Source organism: Leucoraja erinacea, chromosome 42 (genome assembly GCF_028641065.1).
Source record: "Leucoraja erinacea ecotype New England chromosome 42, Leri_hhj_1, whole genome shotgun sequence".
Classification (NCBI taxonomy): domain Eukaryota; kingdom Metazoa; phylum Chordata; class Chondrichthyes; order Rajiformes; family Rajidae; genus Leucoraja; species Leucoraja erinaceus.
In genome coordinates this window covers 359,606-371,792 of record NC_073418.1, presented here as the reverse complement: position 1 = coordinate 371,792, position 12,187 = coordinate 359,606, and the positions used below count along the sequence as shown (strand labels likewise).

At 42.9% G+C, this 12,187-nt stretch overlaps 1 long non-coding RNA gene across 1 annotated transcript; it reads left to right on the top strand.

Annotated features, from left to right (window-relative positions):
* The first annotated feature begins 10,046 nt into the window (after positions 1-10,046).
* On the top strand, positions 10,047-11,811 carry LOC129714827 (uncharacterized). The gene is made up of 3 exons (XR_008726405.1): positions 10,047-10,064; positions 11,163-11,177; positions 11,788-11,811. It is a non-coding gene; the product is annotated as an uncharacterized LOC129714827 (long non-coding RNA).
* Positions 11,812-12,187: the final 376 nt, after the last annotated feature.

The following is a 12,187-nucleotide window of genomic DNA, read 5'->3' as shown; positions in this document are numbered from 1 at the left end:
CAGTATCCCATCCCTGCCTTCTCTCCATACCCCCTGATCCCATTAACCACAAGGGCCACATCCAACTCCCTCTTAAAGATAGCCAATGAACTGGCCTCAACTACCATCTGTGGCAGAGAATTCTGTGTGAAAAATGTTTTTCTCATCTCGGGAACAATCTTCCTGCGTCTAGCCTGTCCAACCCCTTAAGAATGTTGTAAGTTTCTATAAGATCCCCCCTCAATCTTCTAAATTCTAGCGAGTACAAGCCGAGTCTCTCCAGTCTTTCTTCATATGAAAGTCCTGACATGCCAGGAATCAGTCTGGTGAACCTTCTCTGTACTCCCTCTATGGCAAGAATGTCTTTCCACAGATTAGGAGATTCGTGCTGGTGTTGATACATTGAAAAATGTTACTGCGTTTATTTATCGAACTATCTCTTACCAATTGTTGTGCAGGAAGGAACTGTAGATGCTGGTTGCAACCGAACATAGCCACAGAATGCTGCATTAACTCAGCACGACATGAAACATCCCTGAAGGGACGGAATGGGTGACGTTTCGGTTCTGATGAATGGTCTCGAACCGAAACGTCACCCTGCAGAAATGCGGCCTGTGACACTGAGTTACTCCAGCTTTTTGATTCTATCTTACTGATTGATATCCCATGTCGATAGACGCCGAGCTGTTAATGAAACCGCACTTTCCGTTTGTTACCTTATGTCTGGTTAGTTGACCGATATGAAATGCATAAACTATATGTGTATTGTATATTCGTCGTTGGGCTGTTTATCCAGTGTTATTATTGTTTTAAATTTACCCTTTGTAATAACGAAATATTGGTGCAAAAATACTCTTCTCGTTCTTTGCATGGGTACGAACACGGACAGAACAATGGGCTGATCCGTTATAATAGTCGCTTCAGGCTTACGTTTGTGTAATATAATACCCGTAAAGATCATCGGATACGGTCGCGAAGTTCGTCAAATCAGCGCGGTTTGCCGGTTTTAAAAAATGGCCGAATGCTGGATGAAATTTTCTTGCACCACTGACGGCCTGATCTCTACAATCAAACGTTACAGAAAGAACTGCAGATTCTGGACATAATCGAAGGTAGACAAGCATGCTGGTGAAACTCAGCGGGTGAGGCAACATCTGTGGGGCGAAGGAATACGAGAACCTTCAGACTGATGTGGGATGTGGGAAGAGGGCGGGGAAAAAAGAAGGAGTGGCGGAGAAAGTAGGCTGTGGGAGAGCTGGGAAGGGAAGGGTAAGGAGGGAGAAGGACTACCTGAAATTAGAGAAGTCCATTTTCATACCGCTGGAGTGTAAACTACCCAAGTGAAATACGAGATGCTGCTCCTCCAATTTACGATGGGACTCACTCTGGCCATGGAGAAGGCCCAGGACAGAAAGGTCGGATGCGGAAAGGAAGGGGGGGTTGAAGTGCTGAGCCACAGGGAGATCAGGTTGGTTATTGCGAACTGAGCGGAGGTGATGGGCGATAAGTTCGCCAAGCCTGCGCTTGTTCTCATCGATGTAAATAATTTGACACCGACAGCAGCGGATGCAATAGATGAGGTTGGAAGAGATGCAGGTGAACCCCTGACTCACCTGGAAAGACTGTTTGGGGCCCACGCGCGTGCCCAGAGCTATGTCTTGGATTTGGAGGAAATGGGAGGAGTCAAATGAAAAGTTCTTGAGGGCAACGATCAGCTCCGCTAGCCGGAAGAGTGTATTTGGAGACGGGGTTTGTTGGTTCAGCGGTCAAGGAAGAAATGGAGGAGACCCAGGACAGAGAGGTCGGATTGGGACTGGGAGGGGGAGTTGAAGTGCTGAGTCACCGGGAGTTCAGGTAGGTTCTTGCGGATTGAGCGGAGGTGTTCGGCGAAACGATCGCCCAACCTCCGCTTAGTCTCACCGATGTAAATCAGCTGGGTTCCAGGTGCGACAAAGGTTCGCCTGTATCTCCTCCAACCTCATCTACTGCATCCACTGCTCTAGATGCCAGCTGATTTACATCCACACATCTTTGCTCCGTTATGGGATTCTTGTTGCGGAGACGGAAGCTGGTTATGGAAATGGCGCCGACAATTACCCATGAAACTGCCCATGACGGTAGTACGTTTTTTTTCGTCGTGTGATCAATCCTGCTTGCTATAGGATCTTTGCTTTGAAGCTTCGCAGTCAGCGGCACTTCCGCAATCAGCGTGACCACTGCACTTACCGGAAATTACGCAATCAGCGCGAGCTCTGCACTCACCGGAAATTACGCAATCAGCGCGACCTGTCCACTAAGCGGAAGTTACGAAATGAGCGGGACTGTTGAACCAAACACAGTCGGACCTAATAAAGCATTTATTCCTTCCAAGCACAGACTGACCTAACAAAGCATTGCCGTTTCAAGCACAGGCAGGTCAGCAGGCCAAACAACTCATGGCATTATGGTATTGTCATTAAGGGATAACCATTAAGGTTTATGGTTTTTCCCTCGCGATCTTGCAGAGTGACTAAGTCACGTCCAGGCATCAGGGGTTTTATATCCCTGCCTCCCCGGAAGGGGCGTTCCCTTCATTCACAGGCGCGAGTGTGTTAAACGCTTATTACTTTTTTTAAATTTTCATCGATGGGAAAGAAAATCCTCGTGCCATGGGCAGCGGAGGAGGCCTGTGAGTAAGATCATTAAAATCATAGCGATATATGGGAGCGTTTTTTTTTCTAAAATCAATATACAGAGCAGACAGGAAGTGGTCAAAGTGACACTTTTAAACATATACATGTTCAATGTTTCATGTATCATTTTTAACTGTCACTGTATGTCATGTTGTCACTTGTAGGCGGAGCACCAAGGCAAATTTCTTGTATGTGAATACTTGGTCAATAAACATTCATTCATTCATTCATACATACAAGAGGAAGATTCAAACGAAGCAGATCTGGCGAAGGCTGAACATTGAAAGAGTGTAGAAACCTGCTACCCTGCAGCAATTTCAGGCTGCTCTTGGGGAAGCCTCTAACAGGAATATCCTGATGACATTGAAGGGTGGAACGTGCTCAAACCCACCATCATGTGTCCCTGTAAATAATCACCATCGTTGGGTTCAAGTCCAGAAAACACCACGACTAGTTTGATACATTGATAGCTGCGTTACATTGACGAATCCTATGCAGAAAAGTTTCTTAACCTTGTAAAAACTATTGCCTAGCAACGACACACAAACAGGAGGGATAGATGTGGAATAGCGACAGAGTTGCTGTCGTACAGCGACAGACATCCGGTTTCGATCTTGACTACGGGTGCTGTCTGTACGGAGTTTGTGTGCTCTCTCCCTGTGTCCGAGTGGGTTTTCGCCGGGTGCTCCAGCTTCAATCCACATTCAATAGGCGTGCAGGTTTATAGATTAATTGGATTATTTAAATTGTTCCTAGTGTGTAGAATATAACGAGTGTGCGGGTGATCGGTGGTCGGCGGAGAGCAGGTGTGTCGAAGCACATTTTTCCACGTAGTGTCTCTAAACTAAAGTCAAAGACATACAGATTCTCGCTCGGGATAACAATCATAATCATAATCATACTGTATTAGCCAAGTATGTTTTGCAACATACGAGGAAATTGAAACATACGAGGAAAATGGGCCAGTTCCATTGGGAATTACCATTTAACAGACAGTGGTAGTAAATTTAAAACCACTGGAAGATTGTGTCGATTGCTATCGTGTGCTACCAGAGGCTTTGGTTCACAGTAGGTGAGGAAATACTTGACGTGGAATTTCAACCGTGGAATTTGCAGGAACACCACCCGCTAGCGAAATAGCGGTGGACAGGATTCCTAAGAGTTCATCTAAATGTTTATTTTGTAATGTAGGAGCACGGAACTGCAGATATTGGTTTATAAATAAAAAATACCTTCAAACATGTCGGAAACCTTACATCTTGAAGAAATGCGATTCCTCCTAACGATTTGGTCTCCATTTGTCGATTTCTTGGACGCATATGGTGCAACACAAACGTAGAAATTATCTGTTTCAGGATTGGGTGAATGGTGGTCAAAAATAATCAATAACTATCTCTCCTTTATTCTTCTGCTTTCTACCTCTTCTTCTTTTCTCTCTTTTTTCTTTCTTTTCTCTTTTTCTTTTTCTCACTTTCCGATATCACACACCTCTCTATTTATTTTCTATTCTCTTTCTGTCTCCTTTTTACTGTTAACATTAATTAAAAAAAATAAGAGGCTGTACATGAAATGTAACATGCCAATATATACTCGGTATCTACGGTAGCATATTATTGCACTTACTTCTAATAAAATAACAATAACAATAAAATAAATTAAAAAAAATAAAAATACGCGAAGTGCGGGAAGAAATTAGCGGTCAGGCAGTTTCTCTGGAGAATATAGAGAGGTGACGTTTCGCGTTGGACCCCGTTAGGTTGGTAATTCAAACAGAATACCGTCAGAGGTGGCGAATCGACCTGAAATGTCAGCATTCCCTTTTCTCCGTATATCCTGCCCGACCCACTGAGTTACGCTTGCACTTTGTGACTTTCTCTTATTTTGGAATGCCTGCTTGCTAGTCAGTTGCCATTTCAATCGGCTGGGCATATTAATAAAACGCGTTGCCTAAGCATCAGGCATCTGAGTAATTGTTTTTTGGACGTCGCCGTTGAGCGGACCCAAACTTCATCTCAGAAGATCACATTGCTTCGTTTTCTTGTGGCGGCGAAGCATAAAGTCCGACTCTGCCTTCTCCGCTGACAGTGTCGCTAAATATCTTCTCGATTGTTATTCTTAAAAGTGCTTATCTTTTGGCTGAGCGCCAAAGAACGCAGACGCTGATCCAATGCCAAGTTCCTCGCATTGTTAGTTTGATTTGCAATGTCAGCGATAAAAAATGCTAGATCAGAATTAAATTATTTTCACGTTTGCAATCTGTGTACTGAGAGCAAGTCAGTTATAAAAAAGATTTTACCCAGAGGTGAGTCGATATTTTCTTCGATATATTGTGAGATTACAAATACATTATAATGGAGTAAAAGCGTCCCCTATGCACCAGCCCGACGCCTTTTTACCAAATTGAAATGAGATGATAAATTTGGACACAGCTGGTGCTCGGGAATTCATTTGGGTTCAATTGTAGATCAAATTATTTTTTTCATAGAGAAAGTTTTCAATAGCGATTAAATGGCTGATCGCCCACAATTAAATGGCTCATCGCCCCGTTCCTGCCTTCTCCACATTTCCCCTGACTCCGCTATCTGTAAGCCCTATCTAGCTCTCTCTTGAAAGTATCCAGAGAACCGGCCTCTTCCGCCCTATGAGGCAGAGAATTCCACATACTCACAACTCTAACTAACTAACACTAGGATCCCTGGAGCTGTGAGGCAGCAGCTGTGTAATTCTGCCGCAAGGACACGAGGGCCTGAGCTATAGAGAGAGGTTGAGCAGGCTGGGAATTTATTCCCAGCAGCGCAAGAGGATGAGGGGTGATCTTATAGAGGAATCCAAAATCGTGAGGTTAATTCCCGGGATGGCGGGACTGTAATAGGCTGAGAGAATGGAGCGGCTGGGGTTGTATACTCTGGAGTTTAGAAGGATGAGAGGCATCTTATTGAAACATATAAGATTATTAAGGCGTTGGACACGCTAGAGGCAGGAAACATGATCCCGATGTTGGGGGAGTCCAGAACCAGGGGCCATAGTTTAAGAATAAGGGGTAAGCCATTTAGTACGGAGACGAGGAAACACTTTTTCTCACTCACAGCTCCAGGGACCCTAGTGTTAGTTAGTTCAACTTACGACTCCGACATATGTTGATGGTCTCTGTATGTATTCTAATTAAAGTAATTATTATGGTACTTGGCACATAGTGGCAGAAGTGAGATTTTCGTTCCACTTTGGCTGTTATTTCCAAAGTTTTTCATAGTCTCAGGCATGGCTGAAGCTTTTCAAAAACCTGACCCACTTGTTTTCGATAGTCAAATTGGGAGCGGTGGCGTAGCTTTGAACGACAATATGACTTGTTCATTGCTGTAACTTCTCGTGATAAGCCGGCAATTGTCCGTGCAAGCACGCTCCTTCTCCTCACTGAAGATTAGGCTTACGAACGAACGAGCAAAGCAGTTTGTGAATGCTGAGGCAATAACTGATCAACCTGCCGATGGTGAAGAGCCAATCGTGACCCCGGCTGAGTCGGCAGATGACCCGGAGTGTCTGAAGAGGAAGTTTCGACAATTGTATGACCCTCAAGTTGATCCACTCATCGAACGCGTGAAATATTTCTCAATATACCAGAATGAGGGTGACACTATTTGTGTTTGCTATAAAAGAAAGGTGCAGGATCTTGCAGATTTGGCGATCTCAAAGACGTGTTCATTAGAGGACGGTCTGTGTGTGGTTTTCTAATGGCAAGCTGTGAAGAAAGCTCGACCGCGACCCTGCAATAACTCTGGATAGAGCTATATCGGTCTGTGAGAATTACAAGCTGTCGACTCGCAATCCTCAAACGCTCAATCAATCATATATAACTGGCTGACACCTTATCCCCTGCTCCCAGGAGGTCGAGCCCCAAGCACACATCAGAAATAGACACTTTTGACATTATGGCAATTGATTTAACTCGTCCTTCAAATCTCTATACTTTGGTGGTTCGTACGCCAGAAGATACCATACAATAGATGCTCGCCTCAGTCATCAGTCGCGGATGGCCTGGCAAGCAGCTCGCTGTTCGGCCTTAATTTTCTGTCCGAGACGAACTGGCCATTGAAGGTGGGATTGTAAATAAGGGCCACAAGGGAGTGATCCCGGCTTTACTCCAACAGAAGTACTTTGACGCCGGACACAGAAGTCATCCTCGCTCTGAAGCTACAGTGCAACGAGCAAAAAGCATGTATTTCTGGCCTGCAATGTCAGATTATATACGCCAGAGGGTGCAGTGCTGTGCTGTGTGCAACACCATGGCTCCTTATCAACAGAAAGACCACCTTTGCAGCACCCGTTTCTTGACCTGCCGTGGTCTATGACGGTGACTGTCATCTTCGATTGGCGTCGCAATCAATCCTTGGTCCTGGTTGAATATTGCTCTGGGTAGCTTGAGAGCGATCTGATCCCCGCCCCATTGCTTTACTGTAGATGATAGTTAATTTTATAGCTTTATATACATATTACTTCTGCAAGCTTTAAGTTTGCCCTCTGGTCAAAAGCCCAAGAAATTGAATATAGATCAAACAGTATTGCTGATTGGATCCGTCTGATTTTGCTGCTGACCTAATCGATAATCCATGTCAGGCTTCCACAATACCACCTCGTGGCATCCGGGCAGCCATGTTAGTTAGTTCAACTTACGACTCCGAGCCTACAGTACACATTTCCATGGTCTCTGTATGTATTCTAATTAAAGAACTTATTATGATATATAATGACTGTATCAATAGTACTATGCACAGATATCCTGAGTTAGTTTAGTGGAATTGTAAATCTGTGTAATTCCCCATAGTTTGACGTAATATGCTAGGCAGTTCAGGATCAAAATCATAGATATTTATACGTAATAAAATTAGTCATATATTTTCATTAAATGAGGAAATTATACATCACCCCCGGCGACACGCATGGCCAAGATTTTGTGAGTGCTTTACTTTGATTGACAATTGTTGTGCTACCAAAATTGGCCAAAGTACTAATTTTGGTTTAAAAAGTTAAAATGTATCCAGTTTATAGATGAGAACGTTGATGACACACAAGTTCTGGCCATGAGTGTTATCTTCATTTCTGTAAAAAAAAAAAAAAAAACTTCCTGTGGAAAAAAATCTATTTACAGCTGGAAAAACACAAGTTCTCTTAAACTATTGATGACACAGTTTATTACATTGGCATTCACTGAGGTTTTTATCCCCTCACAATTAAAGCAATCCGTATTCATATGCGTCCATGAGATCTTGGGTCTATGAGCAAGAAGAACATTGCGTGCATTTTCGAAATTGGCTCTGCACTCTCTATTATCGCAGGCTGTTCATTCTGGCGGCTCTGATCCAACCCCGTTGACGAGCAGATAATAAAAGGATGAAAAGGAAATTTCAACAATAGTGGGCTTTTAGACTTTAAGAGTAACATTATTGAACGAGATTTCTAAAACTCAAATAAATGTATTTAACTGACCGTAACTTCCCTGTTTAGAAAATAAGATATTACGTAACATCTCTAGATAATTATTGCGTGCCTGGACATTATATTAATGCTAAAAAATTCTAGTCATAACGATATTACACTGTTTAACGTGAGTAACAAAAGCTGCACATTCGATAGATACATTTTCGATAAATTGTGAAGAGACAGGAAATGGATAAATGTACAAGGTTTGTTTTCCATTGAAAATTCATCCCGATTCACTATTTTCTGTCATGGGTGTTGATTTGGACGGAATTCATGGTATTTGCCCATCTGTCTACTGCCAGTGGAGGGATCAGCGTTACTGAACTGGTTCAGAGATGTTGCCTCTTAAAATACTCACGGTCTGTGCAGAAATATCATCTTAATTCTGAAACATTCACCCATGTTTTATGCGGGACAAACTTGAACCAATCACATTGCAGAAGTTGGAAGGTTTAGCATTGAGAACGCTATTAGTGGCTAAAATGTAAATGAACATTTCTGGAAATCAATATCGGGATCGGTAATTTGTTTTAATTTTGTACATCGTACAAATTGAGGAAATCTTCGAATATTCAATCTATTCCACGAGAGAATGGTTACTTCTTCACCAGGACCTGTATTGACCATGTTTCATTAAACCCAAATGACCGAAATTGAATATTTACTTATAGGGTCATTGTTAATGGTCCACGGGATCATGAACACGACAGATAAGATGAACAATAATATGCTTATCAGTGAGGGTTTGTTTGTTAGTTCTCCATATGTGGCCGATGGGTAACTTAAATCACCACTGGGTTTGTGGCGATGGGTAAAACCAAGTGTTCATGGGTCGAGGATGAGCGTGAGGAGAAAGGGAGCAGGAACAAAGTCGGAGTGGAGTAGTAGACAAAAAGGACGTTTGATTGTACACAAGCCGAAAATTAACGATACAACCCCAGCCGCTCCATTCTCTCAGCATATGACAGTCCCACCATACCGGGAATTAACCTCGTAAACCTACGACGCGCTCCCTCAATGGCAAGAATGTCCTTACACAAATTAGGGGACCAAAACTGCACACAATACTCCAGATGTGGTCTCACTAGGGCTCTGTACAACTGCAGAAGGTCATATTTGCGCCTATATTCGATTCCTCTTGTTATAAAGGCAGATTTCTTCACTGCCTGCTGCACCTGCATGCTTACTTTCATAGACTGATGTACAAGGACACCCAACTTTTCCCAACTTGACGTCATTTAGATAGTAATCTGCCTACCTGTTTTTGCTACCAAACCTCACGTTTATCCGCATTAAACTTCATCTGCCATGCACCCGCCCACTCCCCCAACCTGTCCAAGTCACCCTGCTTTCACGTAGCATCCTCCTCACAGTTCACACTGCCACCCAGCTTTGTGTCATCTGCAAATTTGCTAATGTTACTTTGAATCACTTCTTCCAAATAATTGAGGTATATATAGCTGCGGTCCCAGCACTGAACCTTGCGGTACCCCACTAATCACTGCCTGCCATTCTGAAGGGGACCCGTTAATCCCTACTCCTTGTTTCCTGTCTTCCAAGCACTTCACTATCCATGCCGGCACTCTACCCCAATACCATGTGCCCTAATATTGCCCACTAATCTCCGATGTGGGACCTTATCAAATGCCTTATCGGTCAACAAAAAATGAGTAAGGCAATGCTTGTAGGAACTTCATGCTTCTGTCTAATCAAGTGCGTGTGATAATTAGAAAAATATCAATAATCTGCCTAGCTCAATACGCGTTATAACACGACATGAGTATGTTGAACATAACCATATCATATTTGTCTGAATTACAAGATGTCTCATGGATGAGGATATAGACTGTGGACCAGCCCCTGGCCCAAGTACTAAATCAAGTCAAGTTGAAGATTGGAAATGGGAAGAGAATACCGTCGGTGAAATCAGCAATCGAGGTAAAAACGTACAACGTGTGTCACAATGTTCTTAGAAAAGAAAATATTGTGTGCATTGAAGTTACGATACGCCGCAAAGGGGAGCTGTAAGGCCTGTAAAGAATCACGAGGGTTTCAGCGTAATCCCTAAATTTCAGGAACAGAACATGATGAAGTCTGCAAGTATTGCTTCATCATGTTTTAAAATGCATTTGAACACGTACACGGATAGGATATGTTTACAAGTATATGGGCCATCGCAAGCATGTGGGATTCATAATGTCATTTTAGATCACCGGAGAGATACCACCAACCTTGATTCTATAACAGCCTAAAGCCGTTGAAATATAAGGGAACAAACGTACGCGGTTTTTCCGGTTAAACTGAGGACCCAATGCCATACAATCGGTTCTCAGGGGTGGTAGGTAGCTCTATTAGGGTGAAACCTCAATTTATTTGAGCAAATAATTTATCTGGGCTATTAATGCGCTGACGTAAAACGGCGCAACATGTGTATGTCATATTGGACCAAGTGCATTTTGATACATCTGCAATAAATGCAGTAAAGTTAAATGTTGCTCAATGTAGGATGGAGCTGCAAATGATGGTTTAAACCGAAGATCGACACATACATCTGGAGCAACTCAGCGGGACAGGCAGCGTCTATGGAGAGAAGGAATGGGAGATGTTTGAGGTCGAGACCCTTCTTCTGACTGTTGTTCATTTATGTCACTTTGTCAGCAGCGGTGACTCGTGCCTATTTATTTGGTAGTCATCGCCTTTATCTTTTAACCGGTATTCATTAATAACATTACCAACATTAAGCACATTTTGCATCCATATTATATCAAAGATCTTACTAGGAGCTTCCTCGTTTGTTTTTAGTTTTCCCCTGTGGGGGGTGAGCTTGAGATTTATATGGGGGCACATTCAACTGCTGTTAAGTCTGGCATCTGAAAATGACACCCAAATGAAAATTGAATTATTCGCATCAGCTGAAAATATATTTAAATTATTGTTCTTCCAACATCTATAAAACTGTGTGAACTTCGGGCGTCAGTACTGTAACACACGTGTACGATTATTCATCGTTGCGCTTATTTTGTCTTTACTTTGCAGCATCTGCGGAAGAAGGTACGTATGCCGTCGTCTTTCCAAAGGTGGAAACTCACCGTCGTCTTTTCAGCTCTGTTCCCGTTATATATTTTTGTCTACACTGGCAATGTCTGGCCAGTGAGATTCTCGAAGTTCCCCAGACACGCGTGAGTATGGTCCGAGTTGCAGCAAGCTGAATAACATTATGCCCTGTCCCACTTAGGAAACCTGTACGGAAACCTCTGGAGACTTTGCGCCCCACCCAAGGTTTCCGTGCGGTTCCCGGAGGTTGCAGGCGGTTGCCGGAGGTAGGGAGACTACCAAAAACCTCCGGGAAACGTCTCCAGAGGTTTCCTTTCAGGTTTCCTAAGTGGGACAGGGGCATTACTTAACTGTCATAAACACATCGACTTTGATGTTAGGGCGTTATGAAATTTGACGGTGTAGGTTGATTACCGACCACATCACATTGAAACGCCGCGGGCACCAACAGCTCTCCACATTATCATTACCACATCTTTCGTTTTTGTACCTGCTTACTACTAGCCTTTGATCCCATACCCTCCTCTGCGCATTATCTCACCCTTCCGAATATTTTTCTATTCATCGTCTACGTTTAGGAATTAATTATTAACTTATCCATTTACAGAAGTGGAAACAATTTTACGACACTCAGGTAAGAAGCTGCATTGTCTCATATATCGTCTGAATATTAACCAGAAGACGTCCAGCGACGGCTGCAATATTGCTTTCACTTGAACAGCGAATATCGGGCAGAACTTTAGTCGAGTAACTTTAGCCAGAGTAACTTTCACCGATTTACTTTGATTGACGTTTATTTAATTTAAACATTGCAATTGCATTTTCATCTAAGTAAGGTGCATTATCTTCAAGGGATTCCCGGAACTACATAAAAAAATATTATACGGACGAATGAGAACAGAGATTGCCTCTAAATCGGCCAGAAACACCTTTAAAGATATATAGATTGTAACATATTGTATAATTTATCGAGGTTCCGAAGATAATGCGACAAAACATGAACTAAT